This window comes from Eriocheir sinensis, chromosome 16 (genome assembly GCF_024679095.1).
Source record: "Eriocheir sinensis breed Jianghai 21 chromosome 16, ASM2467909v1, whole genome shotgun sequence".
NCBI lineage: Eukaryota > Metazoa > Arthropoda > Malacostraca > Decapoda > Varunidae > Eriocheir > Eriocheir sinensis.
In genome coordinates, this window is record NC_066524.1 from 13,985,674 (window position 1) to 13,999,950 (window position 14,277).

Genomic DNA, 14,277 nt, shown 5'->3' on the forward strand with positions numbered 1-14,277 from the left:
TTAACACATTCACGGCTTTATATAAAACATTCAAATTCACAGAAGGAGGAAATCTGCTCAGCGAAGATACGGAAATATAGTTTTTGTTATACGTAGAATTAATTATATGCCTGAATAGAGAAAAAGAAAATGAACGCCTGTCTTTTTGTCTACATATGTCTGTCTGTTTTCTATTTGTCTGCCGGTCTGTCTGTCTGTGTGTCTTTCTGTCTGTCTGTCTGTCTGTCTGTCTGTCTGTGTTTGTTTGTCTGTCTGTTTGTTTTCTGTCTGTCTCTCTCTTTTCTTTCTGAACCAAACAACCAAAACATCATCCTTACACACACACACACACACACACACACACACACACACACACACACACACACACACACACACACACACACACACACACACAGGTGACATGCAGGAGAGGTAACACGTGAGCCAGAGCCGCGTGGAGATGAGACCAGCCTCCTCATCTCTTCCTCAGCATCCTCTCTCTCTCTCTCTCTCTCTCTCTCTCTCTCTCTCTCTCTCTCTCTCTCTCTCTCTCTCTCTCTCTCTCTCTCTCTTCCAGACATATTTTTCCTCCTTCATTACTTCTTTCCTTCGTTTACCTGATGCTCCTTTTCTTTCCCTCCCTTCCTTCCTTCCTTCAATATCTATACACTTTCCTTCTTTCAGTCCTTCCCTTCTTCGTTCCCTCACTACCCCAGACGCCTTTTTTACCCTTCCTCTCATTAGTCTGGTATCAGTTTTTCGTCCTTCTTTCTTCCCCTCCTTTCTTCCTTCAATCACTTCCAAAATACCCTCACTTTTTTTTCAGCTAGTCTTTAACAATTTCCCTTCCTTCCTCCCTTCCTTGCTTCCTTGCTTTCTTCCTCCTTTCATCTCTATCTCAGGCAGCTTTTTTTCCTTTCCTTCACGTCCCTTATACTCTTCTTCCTCTATTCCTTCTTTTTCTATTCTTCTCCTCCTTCCATCCTCTTTGTCCCTATTCGAACCTTCACCTTCCCACCTTTCCCTCCTGTCAATCCACCCACCTGTGAACAAAAATAACATTGAAAGATAAAATGAGATAAAAAAAAACGAAAAATTAAAATAGAAAAGTCCTACAGTGAGCCAAAAAATGATAATGATGATGACGCCCTCTGTTCTCCCCCCCTTCATCATCACTACCACCATCATCACCATCATCATTAATTAGCCCTTTTCACCCAGTAAGCCCGGACTCTACGCCCCAACCCCCCATAACCACACCTAAGTCCACACTTCACGGGGCTTATTGCGGGTGATACTGGTGACTGGATGACTGGGTGACTGACTGACTGACTGGATGATTGACTGGATGATTGAATGGATGAATGACTGGATGATTGTGGGTGCTACTGGTGGTTGGATGACTGGATGACTGGGTGACTGTGAGTGCTACTGGTGGTTCGATGACTGGATGACTGGATGACTGACTGAATAACTGGATGATTGAATGGATGAATGACTGGATGATTGTGGGTGCTACTGGTGGTTGGATGACTGGGTGACTGACCGGATGAATGACTGGATGATTGAATGGATGACTGGGTGGCTAGGTACTAAGGAAACTGAATGGATGACTAGCTTGGGACTGCGTGGATGACTAGCTGAGCGGTATGACTGGATGTGACTGGATGACTGGGTATCTGGGTAACAAGGGGGTTGATTGGATGTATAACTGAGTGGGTGACTAGTCGATTGGATGGATAACTGAGTGGATGACTGTGGATGACTGACTGACTGGGTAGCTGGGTAACAAGGGGACAGGGTGGATGATCAGCTAAGTGGGTTTGTAGCTGTGTGGATGAGTGGTTGAGTGGATAACTGGGTGCATGAGTGAGTGGATGATTGAGTGGCTGGGTGACTCGGAGGCAGGCTCGTTAGATGGATGAAAGGATAAATGAATGGATGACTAATACAATGGAAGGGTGAGTGGGTGGTAGGTCACATAGGTGGATGAATGGATGGGAATATAGGAACAAGAAGAGGAAAATAAGCAAATAGAAAGACAAGGATAAATGAATGAGAATATAAACAGAAAAAGAGAAAAAAAGAAATACACAGATAGGCAAGAATGGATAGATAAATGGACGAATTGGAAGAAAAGAAGAAAAAAAGAGAGGAAAATAAACAGACAGAAAGTTATGGATTCGTAATTAAACAGACATTTCATTACACACAGAAAATATATCCCCCCACACATACAACCACCCTTCCAGAGACACAACTCCCCACCCACAACCTCTTCAACCCCTCTCTCACCAATACACTCAACCCCCACAAAACCTCCCTTTCACACACACACATACACACACACAAACCCCTCCCCACACACAACCCCACAACCTCCCCGCCCTCACACACCAATAACAGAACGAAACAGACAGAACAGAAAGAAACATCACAAGAAGACAATATCCCTACGTCACAGTTATCATTATTAGCATTCGGCCTCCTTGACTTTCACTCACTCCCACTGGCTATCGCTCGCTGCTGAGGACGCGCCGCGAGGAGGCGAAAAAGTAACTTCGACTCGCGGGAAACCATCCGAGCCTCGTCTAATCGTGCGATAGATCCGAAATTAATTGAACGGCGGCAGACTAATGGAGAGAGAGAGAGAGAGAGAGAGAGAGAGAGAGAGAGAGAAAGTAAAATAGAAGCAAAAGAGATGAATAGATAAGTGGAATGAGGAAATAGGAAGGAAGGAAAGAATGAATGAAGATAAGAAAAAGGAAAAGTGGAAATGGAAAAAAGGAAAAGGAGATAATGCAGGAAAAAGAGAAGGAAGAGAAGGGATAAGAGAAGGAGGAGGAGGAGGAGGAAGAGGAGGATAAGGAGGGTGATGTTGGAGGAGGAGGAAAACGATGAAGAGGAAAAAAAAAAATGTGAAGGAGGAGGAGGAGGAGGAGGAGGAGTCTTGCCAAACACCATTTAATGTTATACAAAAGTTTAAGTGAAAGGTTTTGAATCTATAACTGACTCTCTCTCTCTCTCTCTCTCTCTCTCTCTCTCTCTCTCTCTCTTTGTTTGGAGTTATAATTACTTAGTTTAAACTGCACTACTGATCCTATTAAGTGCAATTTCCCTAAAATATGAGGCTCCCAACAACAACAACAACAACCAGAAAGCGAACCAAAACAGCGGCAACAACAAAAATCAACAACAACAACATCAACAACAAGCTATCATTTCACATAGTCTCGTAAAGCACTGAAACAAACGAGGAAATTAGTAAATGAATGAACGAATGAATAAGGGAACGAATGGAGGATAAATGAATAGACAGAGAAACGAAAAAAATATGAAAGAATGAAAAAGGAAGAGACAGAAATAACGAAGAGAAGAGAAATCCAAACAAAAAACGAAGGGTAAAAGAAAAGGAATAAACAATAGAGGGAGATGAAATAAAGAACGGAAGTAAGAAAGAACGAAAAGAATGCAAATGAAGGATAAAATAATGAAAAAATACGTTAGAGAAAATGGAAAGAAGGAATTGAAAGAAAGGAAGAAAAGAAAGCAAATATGAAGAACAGAAGACAGGAAAAACAGGAATGAGAAAATAAAAAAAGAAAGAAAAGAAATGAGAAACGAAAAGCAATAATAATGGAGTGAAAATAGAAAGAAATAACAAAATAAAAAGGAAATAAAAATAAAAGAAAACAAAAGAAAGAAAACATGAAAACTAATAAGAAAAAAAGAAGGCATTGAACGTCTATCAACACACACACACACACACACACACACACACACACACACAAACACACACACACACACACACACACACACACACACACACACAAAGTCATTAAAAACAGGACGAATAATAAAGCAAATAAATAAATAAATAATACCTCACCTTTACCTATTCCAATTAGCCGTGACAGGAGGCAGGTAATACACATGGCCAAGGTAGTACAAGGAAGGAGATACGTTATGGCCTCTTATTGGACTATTGCCTACTTAACTATGGCGAGGGAGGCTCCTTAACACTGAGGGACGGGAGGGAGAGAGGGAGGGAGGGAGGATGAGGGAGAGAGTTGGCAAGAGGGGGAGAAAGAGAAGAAGTGTGTTTGAGATAAGAAGTGAATGGTAGAAAGATGTAGGGAAGAGAGAAGAGGAAAGAGGCGAAAGAGAAGGGAGGGAGAGAGGGAAGGAGAGAGGATGAGGGAGAGAGTTGGTAAGAGGGGGAGAAGGAGAAGAAGTGTGTTTGAGATAAGAAGTGAATGGTTAAAAGATCTAGGGAAGAGAGGAGAGGAAAGAGGCGAAAGAGAAGGGAGGGAGAGAGGGAAGGAGAGAGGATGAGGGAGAGAGTTGGTAAGAGGGGGAGAAGGAGAAGAAATGTGTTTGAGATAAGAAGTGAATGGTGAAAAGATCTAGGGAAGAGAGGAGAGAGGAAAGAGGCGAAGGAGAAGAAAATGAAAGAGAGAGAGGGTGAATAAGTGAAGGAATATATACATAGATAGATAGATAGATAGATAGATAGATAGATAGATAGATAAAGAGATAGATAAAGAGTCAAGAAAGGAAAATAGAATCATGGAAGAAAGGATAAAAGAAAAAATATAAGAGAAAATATGATGAAAAGAAAAGAATGAAAAAGAATGAATGAATAAAGTAAGAGAATAGTGGCTGAGAGAGAGAGAGAGAGAGAGAGAGAAGGGGGGCAGAGAGATTTAGAGGTAGTTTAATGAAATATATACCTCTCTCTCTCTCCCTCATGATTGGCGGTTGTTAGTTCATTAAAAAAAGGCACCAATTTGGGACGGCCCGCAGCCACCCTTTTCCCCTCGCGCCGCGGAAAAATGAACACAACACAATAATGAATTTACTAACAATGAATCAAAAGGAAAAACAATAATGGATTACACAGAGAAGCAAACCAAATTCATTAGTGCCCCCTCGCGGTGAAATTAGGAAACCCCGCTCCAGTGTATAATCCTCCCCATTTTCTGCGGCGGAAGAAAACGTAGTGCGTGAAAGAAAATGGAGCAACCAAAAAACACACAAAAAAAAGCTATTTCACTCAGTCATTCCTCAAAATATAATACGCTGTAGTGAAATTATGAAACCCCGCGCGTTATACTTCCCATTTTCTACAGCGGAAGAAAACGGAATATGCAAAAGAAAACCTAGCTACCAAACACAGAAAACGAACGCACTCACTCACTCACTCACAAAATATAAAATGAGGTCGAAATTAGGACAACCCCGCATGTATCACTTCCCATTTTCTACAGACAAAGAAAACGGAATATACGAAAGAAAAAGGAGCTCCCCAACACAACCCGGAGAGAAAACACACTCACTCACGCACTCACAAAATATAAAATGATGTCGAAACTAAGTCAGACCCGCATATGTTCCCTCCCATTTTCTACACACAAAGAAAACGGAATATACGAAAGAAAATGGAGCTCCTCAACACAACACACAGAAAATACACTCACTCACGCACTCACAAAATATATAATGATGTCGAAATTAGGTCAAACCCGCATATGTTGCCTCCCATTTTCTACATACAAAGAAAACGGAATATACGAAAGAAAATAATGCTCCTCAACACAAAACACAGAAAATACACTCACTCACGCACTCAAAAAATATATAATGATGTCGAAATTAGGTCAAACTCGCATATGTTGCCTCCCATTTGCTACATACAAAGAAAACGGAATATACGAAATAAAAAGGAGCTATCCAACACAACCCGAAGAGAAAACACACTCACTCACGCACTCACAAAATATAAAATGATGTCTAAATTAGGACAACCCCGCATGTATCACTTCCCATTTTCTACAGACAAAGAAAACGGAATATACGAAAGAAAAAGGACCTCCCCAACACAACCCGAAAACACACCCACTCTCACGCACTCACTCACGCACTCCCTCCCAGAAATATAATGGCACACGTTTTCCCTCTAAAATACACCTGGGCCTCGACGGGTTACTGATCTATATTTTTTGTGGTCCAATATCGCCACGAGTTTTATACAGGGAATAATATTTAGGCCCGAATGGAATACTGTGTGTGGCCCGGACTGATGCATTTCCGGTAAAATATTTATAAGGAAAAATAAAGTTCCCGCTCTTTTTTTTTTTTTTTTTTGCCCCTCGTCTGGTGGAGATAATGAGCGATTTTTGCCTTACCTGTTGATTAATTAGTGGAAGGAAACAGGTAACGCGATGCCAAAAAAAATGTTGGTTCTATACGGAGATAAAAAAGCGTTGTTCGTATCTGTGTTTCTTAGTGAATATTTATCTGTCTTTTTCTTACTCCTCTCTTTGTTTCTCTGCTTCTCTTTTTTATCTATTCTGTTTTTTTCTTCCTCTATTCCTTACTTCTCTCTTTCAGTCCTTCTTTCCTTTTGTCTACATTTCCTCGTTTCTTCTTCTATCTTTCTCTACATCCACCTCTGAATTATTTCCTTCCTTTATCAACTCATGTATTCTCTTCTCTTCCTGCTCCTTTTCCATACTTTTTTTCCTTCTCTTTCTCTACTTTCTTCTCTTTTTCCCTACTAATTTCTACTTCCTTCTTCCTCTTTTCCTTCCTATCATTTCCTACTTCTTTCTATTTCCATACTTCCTTATCTTGCCCTACTTATTTTCTCTTCTTTTCCCTACTTTTGTCTTTACGTATTTCTTCCTTTCTTCCTCTTCTATGTACATTTATATTTATCTACTTCCTCCTTCCCTACCCCTTCCTCTCTTTCCTTCCTTCCTTCTTGCCTTTCATCACTTCTTCCTCTTCCTTCCTTCTCTTTCCTACCTTCTTTCTCTCAAAATAGAAAGAAGGCGAAGTAATACAAATACAGACAGGTAGGTAGGCAAATAAACAGACAAACACACAGACAGACAGGCAGATACACAAACATACCTATCGGAAAGTTGGTGGACAGACAGACAGACACACAGACAGACGAGGAAACAGACGATTAAAAAAAAGACATCTCGATTACGCGGATAATAAGGCCGCCAACAGTTTCGAAGCTTCGGCCCCGGAGTATTTCAGGTTCATTTCGGAAAGTTCGGATTCATTTCCAAGTTTCGAGCTGAGCGAAACATCTGCTTCACGCCGCCCCTTGAACCTCGCGTCTAAGGTGCTCTCTCTCTCTCTCTCTCTCTCTCTCTCTCTCTGGAAATATGTCAGCGTTTTGTAGAGGCAGGATTGTAAAGTTCTGATATTTTCGTTGCTGTTGTTGTTGTTGTTGTTGTTGTTTGAGGATGATTAGTTGGGAGAGAAAAAGTAAAAAAGAAGAAGAGAAATTGAGAGAAAATAAAAGAGAAAAATAGAGAGAGAGAGAGGAGTTACTGGATGTTGAGGTACTCCTTTTTTTAGTGTTGCGTGATTGGTATGTGTGTGTGTGTGTGTGTGTGTGTGTGTGAGAGAGAGAGAGAGAGAGAGAGAGAGAGAGAGAGAGAGAGAGAGAGAGAGAGAGAGTAGTAGTAGTAGTAGTAGTAATATAACACGCAAATCACATATACGAAATCTAACTACATTCTTTTTATTTTTTTTTTTTCAATACGTGTAAAGTCGCAGTCTTACTTTCGCTTCCAGTCAATCAACATTCCAAAAAAAAAAGGGAGAATATAAGTTTAAAGCCTCACAATCCTAAAGACGAACTACCAGGAAGTGTATTCATAGGTAAACAAAAACAAAAAACAAAAAAACGGGGCTACGAGCGTATGAAAAAAAAATGCCGATGGAATAAACTAAATTAAAGTAAAAAAAAGTGATAGTTTATTAAAGTGAAGAGCGAAGAAGCGAAGAAGAGTAAAGAGAAGTTAATTTACCGGCTGCAAGGAAGTTTGGGTTTATTAAATAGCAACAAACAAATAAGTAAACCGATTATAGATTTTTTTTTTTTTAAGGTGGAAGTGAGTTTAGGAGGACAAGACGTTTACAAATGACATTACCTTAACCTTACCTCATGAATATACTAATGGAGGAGGAGGAGGAGGAGGAGGAAGAGGAGGAGAAAGAGAAGAAGAAGAAAAAGAAGACGAAGAAGAAGAAGAAGAAGAAGAAGAAAAGGACGAAGAAGATGAAGGAGAACAATAACAACAACAACAACAACAACAACAATAACAACAAGAGGAGGAACTGGAGGAGAAAGAAGAATAAAAAGAAGAAGAAAAAGAAGAAGAGAAAGAAGAAGAAGAAGAAGAAGAAGAAGAAAAACAACAACAACAACAACAACAACAACAACAACAACAACAACAACAGCAGCAGCAGCAGCAACAAGAGGAGACTTTGGACGAGGAAGAGAAAAAAGAAAAAAAAAGCACAACAAAAACAACGACAACAACAAGAGGAGGAGGAGGAGAAGAAGAAAAAGTCTCATTCGTTCCAATCATAACAAACATGAGGTGTAACTATAGACACGTGACCCTACCTTTAAATATCACCTCGTTCACCTGTGAGTGCCGCGACCCCAGGTGAGAGTGCCGGCGCGTTCAGGTGACCAGGTAGAACATAGCGGCGGAGGTCAAGCCAGGTCAAGTTAGGTCAGGGTCACTAGTAACAACCTTCTAAACTTCCCCAGCGACCAGTTCACAAAAGTTTCGGTAAATCTCACTCAGGATTTTATTGTTTGTTTATAATGTTCAGGCGGAGTTTAGTGTTTCAGAGAGGAGTGCAATGTGTCTGCTATTAGTGTCCATATATCCAGCTGGTAATGGTAAGGCTCTTCAGTGTGGCCGTGGGCGTGGCGCGGGGCGGAGGTTGTGTCGCGGCCTCCTCGCGTCGCCTCACATGCTCCCCAGCGCTCGGGACCGCCTGCAGCCCGACCCTCACCGCCGACCCGTCCGTCCACACTGACTGCCGAGGCAAGACACCGCGCCGACCCCCCGCCGACCCCCGCCGATGAGGGAGATGAGTGCGCCGCGGCAGCCTCCACCACCAGCATCATCACCACCTCCCCTTCTTCTTCCTCTTTCATTGTCTATCACCGCTTTCATAACCGTCTCCTATCACCTCCTCCTCTTCCTTCTCTATCATACCGACATCACTATCACCACTACCACCATCATCATCATCACCATCATCATCAATTCCTTCTTTTTACATGAACCACTGTCTATTCCTCTCATCATCCTCTCAGGTTCTCAGGTGTATATTAACCACACTCTTCTTGCTGTTCTGTTTCTTCTTTAAGCTGCCCAGATCTTATATTAACCCTTATTTAAGCGACTTTAGTTAAGGTTAGCTAGATTTTTTGTTCTTATTTATTTTAGCCCTTGAGCAGCTTCGTTAACTGTAAAAAAAAAATAAGAGTGGAGGACCGGGGGGCAGCATGAGCCAAGGAAGAGTCATATCACGGCAGACACTATAAAATAAATTCGCCAGCGCCAATAACAGGTTGTCCAAAAGGCCCATCAGGAGAGTGAGTGACATAGGTAGTACTTAAAAGAATTCTACACGGTCTAAATTTCCTCGTGTTTGGATTCCATCAATTTAATTCACGTCACTTCATTTCTTCTTCTTCTTCTTCTTCTTCTTCTTCATATTATTATTATTACTATTATCTCCCATCGTAACCTTTCCCTCCCTCTTATCAATCTCCGTTTCCTTCGTCCCCTAAACACACACACACACACACACACACACACACACACACACACACACACACACACACACACACACACCTCCTCCAAGTAATGTTGACACTACGAATCAAGAAAGTCACACTCGATTACGGTAGAGGACCATGGATGAAATGCCTCCTCCTCCTCCTCCTCCTCCTCCTCCTCTTCCTGACCCACCACTCTCTTTCTTCTCCGGGAAAACCATAAAACAAAATAAAAAAAGAGCGGAAATTAAAAATGATTCGCGTGTGTGGAATGAAAATTAAAGGAGACTTCTGAGGGACGGAAAAGAATATGACGGGACTGAATAAATGGAAAGAAAATAAGACAAATTGGATAGGAAAAAAATAATAAAACAAAAATGATGAAGAGATATTAAGAAAAATGAGAAAAGAGAGATGGTGAAAAGACAAGAGGAAGAAGAAAATAAACAGGTGAGAACACAGGAGGAAAATGAAAACAAAAACGCTGAAAAGACAACGAAATAAAAAAATAAAAATGGTAAAAAGACAGGGCGGAAAATAAGAAAAGATAAAAAGAAAAATAAGAAAACAAAAAAACGGTGAAAAGACATGAGGCAAAGTAAGAGAAAAGAACGGTGAACAAAATGTAAAGAAAAATAAGAAAACAAAAACGGAGAAAAGACAGGAAGAAAAATAGGAAAAAAAGAGGCAGAGGATGTCAGTGACTTGCAAACCATAAAGCAACGTTTGTTTGAAAGAAAAAAAAAAGAAAAGAAAAAAAGAAAAGAAAAATATGCAAAAATATAAATACAACGAAAATGGAACCAAACTAGTAAGAAAAAAAAAGTTGTACTCTTGAAAAAAAAATACATTGAAAAGTTTGTATTTGAAGAAAGAAGAAAAAAACGAAAATGAGAGAGAGAGAGAGAGAGAGAGAGAGAGAGAGAGAGAGAGAGAGAGAGAGAGAGAGATAATCAGTTCCAACATTATCATTCCGCTGGACCCGACGGTTTCCTACGATCTTTCTATGCACCACTTTTACGGGTCAGTGGCAACATCCAACACAATAATTTCAATCTTAGTAATAGTAGGAATAAGTAGGCCTAGGAAACAGTAATTAGAAGTGAAGTAAGCAGCATTCAAAGAGGGTTGGCGAAGGAAAGTTTAGAAAATATCCTTCATTAGTAATATCGGACTCTCCTTTTTCTTCTTCCTTCTGTTTCTTTTCCTCAATAACCTTCTCTTCACTTTCTACTTCTATAATGCCCTTGATTTCCACTTCAGCACACCACCACACAACATCTGCGCGTCACGAAACACACGAGAAATTGATTCAGACACGGAAGGGGTTTTACCGGCGCTGGGGATCGAACCTGTGACGAGCGAGATGGGAAAGCCACACCTTAACCAGACGGCCAAAGAGAGAGGTACCCCCCTGGCGAAGTGAGTTTGGGAGGCTCTTCGGATTACGCGGGTCAGTCTCACACAGTTTTTTATCCTCTCCCTTCTCTTTCTCTAACCTTCCTTTCACATCCTCTCTCGTTCGTTCTTACTTCCTCGTATTCCTGGCTCTCTTCTTCCTCTTCCTCTTGCTCAAGATCTAAAGAAAGACCGCCTGACGTCACCTAATCCGCGCCTGAGTTGACCTCCCATTTATTTAGACCTTGTCCTTGCTCATCTTTCTATACCTCGTAAGGAAAAGGAAAAGATTGACAGACTTTAGATTCTTTTTGTGAGCAGCGAGTAGCGGGCTTTTTTTATTATTGTTTACTTTTTTTGTGTGCCCTTGAGCTGTCTCCTTTGTTGTAAAAGAAATAAAAATAAGGATGAATCAGTACTATAGATGGAAGTGTGAAGTATTGTTTGTTAGTTGATATATACTTTGTTTATACTGAAAGAATTAAGAAAGCGTAAATGAAAGGTTAGTGAAATTTAGTAAGGAAATGAGACAAAAGGTGATTCTATGTATGGGAAGGAAAGTAAGCATAAGTTGTTGTTTTTTTGTGTGTGTATTTGTGTGTGAAAATGTATATTAAAAAAAGAAAAGATTTGTCTCCAGGATTCATTAGGCGTCATTTTTTTTAATTTTTTTTTTCGTCTCCAGAGAGAGAGAGAGAGAGAGAGAGAGAGAGAGAGAGAGAGAGAGAGAGAGAGAGAGAGAGAGAGAGAGAGAGAGAGAGAGAGAGAGAGAGAGAGAGAGAGAGAGAGAGAGAGAGAGAGAGAGAGAGAGAGAGAGAGAGAATAACAAAGGTGAAAAAAGTTAATGTATTGCTAGCCCTCCTCCTCCTCCTCCTCCTCCTCCTCTTCCTCCTCCTTCTCCTCATATTCTACTCTCCTTACTTCTTCCCTCAGCACACACACACACACACACACACACACACACACACACACACACACACACGTTTTCCTTGATGATCTAAGTAACAAAATCTGATAAAAATTCAATTTCCTCCACACACCCAGGGTAATCAGGCCCCCTCCCCCCCCTCCTCCTCCTCCTCCTCCTCTTCCTCCTTCTCCTCCTCCTCCACCCATTAGACATCCCTCCCTTCCTCTCTTCTTCCCTCCTTCCCTTCATCCCCATTACAGTCTTGCCTTCCTTCCCTCCTTCCCTCCCTCCCTCCCTCCTTCCTCCCTCCCTAAAAGTCCTTTCTCTCCATCACATTACAAGCCTTCAAGTCTCATCTCTCTCACTTTTTTATAGATTCCCTCCCTCTCCCTCCCTCTCTCTCCCTCTCCCTTCCTCCCTCCCACTCTCCTTCCTTCTTCCTTACTCCTATTTTTCTCTTTTTCCCACTCTCTGCCTTATCTCTCCTCGTCCCATTTTCTTATTTCCTATTTTCCTACACTTCCCTATTGCATGTTTTTTGTTGTTCCTTCCTCAATTCTTCTATCTTTCTTATCTTTCTTCTTTACCTCTCATTATTTTTTTTGTTACGTAGATTTGCCTCCATACCTGTACAGTGTACATCCCGTTTTCTTTTTCACCTCCAGTTCGAATCCCTTTAAATGAGAACAGTATTACCAAGTCTATCACAAAAAGTATCTATAAGTAATTGAAAGATACAGTAATAGATAATAATATAAACAGAAGCGATATGATCTAAAGTAGCAAAGTAGAAATCAAATTAATGACAACAAAATACAAATTGAATGAGGGAAAAAGGAAAAAAAATAGGAAGAGAAAGGAGAAAAAAGGGAAAAAAAGCGAAGACTCAACGAGAAAGAAAAAAAACGAAAAAAAAAAGAAAATTAGAAAACAGCGTTGACGGCCATTCCAAAACACAAACAAACACAAACAAGCAAACACAAACACACTTACCTAACATCCTCCCCTTCCTCATCTTCTTTCTCCTCTATCTTGCAGGTCACGTGTTCTTGTTGATGCTGTTGGTGGTGGTGGTCAGGTCAAGTCAGGTCAGGTCACGTGGTCCAGGCCTGTCCTCGGCGGCAATAAATACACATGCAATTTCCTCTCGTCCACCGCGGGCCCTATCAGCTGGCACTCCCCGTTTTCCTTCTGAGGTATTGCTGAAAGAAAATGGGAAGTGGATGTATCACGGAGGACTATTCATTTTCCGCGCCATTCTTGACAACCACGACCACTAGCAATGTCACTCTCATGCTTCCTCTTGCTCCTCTTTTCTACTTCTTTATCATCTCACCCTCTACTTTTCATCTTTTTCTGTCTCTTCTTCCTCCAACCACGACTACCACCACAGTCACTCTTCTTCCTCTTGTTCCTCTTTCTCTACTTCTTTATCATCTTCCTCTTCTACCTTTTATCTTCTCTTTTTATTTTTTCTTCTTCTTCCTCCAACCACTACCGCCACTGTCACTCTTCTTCCTCTTGCTCCTCTTTCTCTACTTCTTTATCATCTCCCCTTCTACTCTTTATCTTCTTCCTCCTCCGTGTCTTATTCTTTTTCATATTATTTTCTTTCATTTTCTCATATTTCTACCTGTTATTCAATTTCGCCTGCTTCCTTCTTTTACTTTTCCTTGCATCCTCTCTCTCTCTCTCTCTCTCTCTCCACTACCACTGTTCTCCCTCCCTCTTACTTTTTTCTTCCATCTCTTTCTCTTCTTCGTCTCTCTTCTTTTTCTTTCGTTAATATTCTTCTCCTCTCTTTCGTATCCTCATATCTCTCTTCCTCCTTATCTTTCTCGTATTCCACCCTCCTCCTCCTCCTCCTCCTCCTCCTCCTCCTCCTCCTCCTCCTCCTTCTCTTGCTTTGCTATTCATCTTCCTCCCGTTACTCCTCCTTTTTCTCTTCTATTTCCTCCTCCTTTTACTCTTTCACTTTTTCCTTCTCAATTTTATCACCTCCTCCTTCTCCTCCTCCTTCTCCTCCTCCTACTTAATCTTATCTTCCTGCCGTTACTCCCCCCTTTATTCTTCTTATTTCTCCTCCATTTACTCTTTCACTTCTTCCTTCTCTGTTTTTCCTTCTTTATCTGTTACTTCTATTCATCTTCCTCCCTCTAATCCCTTTTTCCTCATTCTATTCCTCCTCCTCTCATCGTTTCACTTCTTCCTTCTCTATTTTTCCTCCTTCATATCTTACTTCTATTCATCTTCCTCCCTCTAATCCCTTTTTTTCTCATTCTATTCCTCCTACTCTTAATATTTCACTTCTTCCTTCACACATCTCGCTCTTCTTCCTTCACCTTTTCCTCCTTCACTTTATCCTTCTCCTTCTCCT

General features: G+C 40.9%; 1 protein-coding gene across 2 annotated transcripts in view; it reads right to left on the reverse strand.

Annotated features, from left to right (window-relative positions):
- LOC126999607 (uncharacterized) overlaps window positions 1-13,090 on the reverse strand; it is a 26,223-nt gene extending 13,133 nt beyond the window's left edge. The window contains exon 1 of one of the 2 annotated variants that reach the window (XM_050862383.1): window positions 12,894-13,090. The gene's annotated coding sequence lies outside the window, so the exon portion shown is untranslated. Of the gene's footprint in view, window positions 1-8,416; window positions 9,040-12,893 lie in introns of those variants that run through there. The other variant, XM_050862382.1, reaches the window with a different exon arrangement.
- Window positions 13,091-14,277: the final 1,187 nt, after the last annotated feature.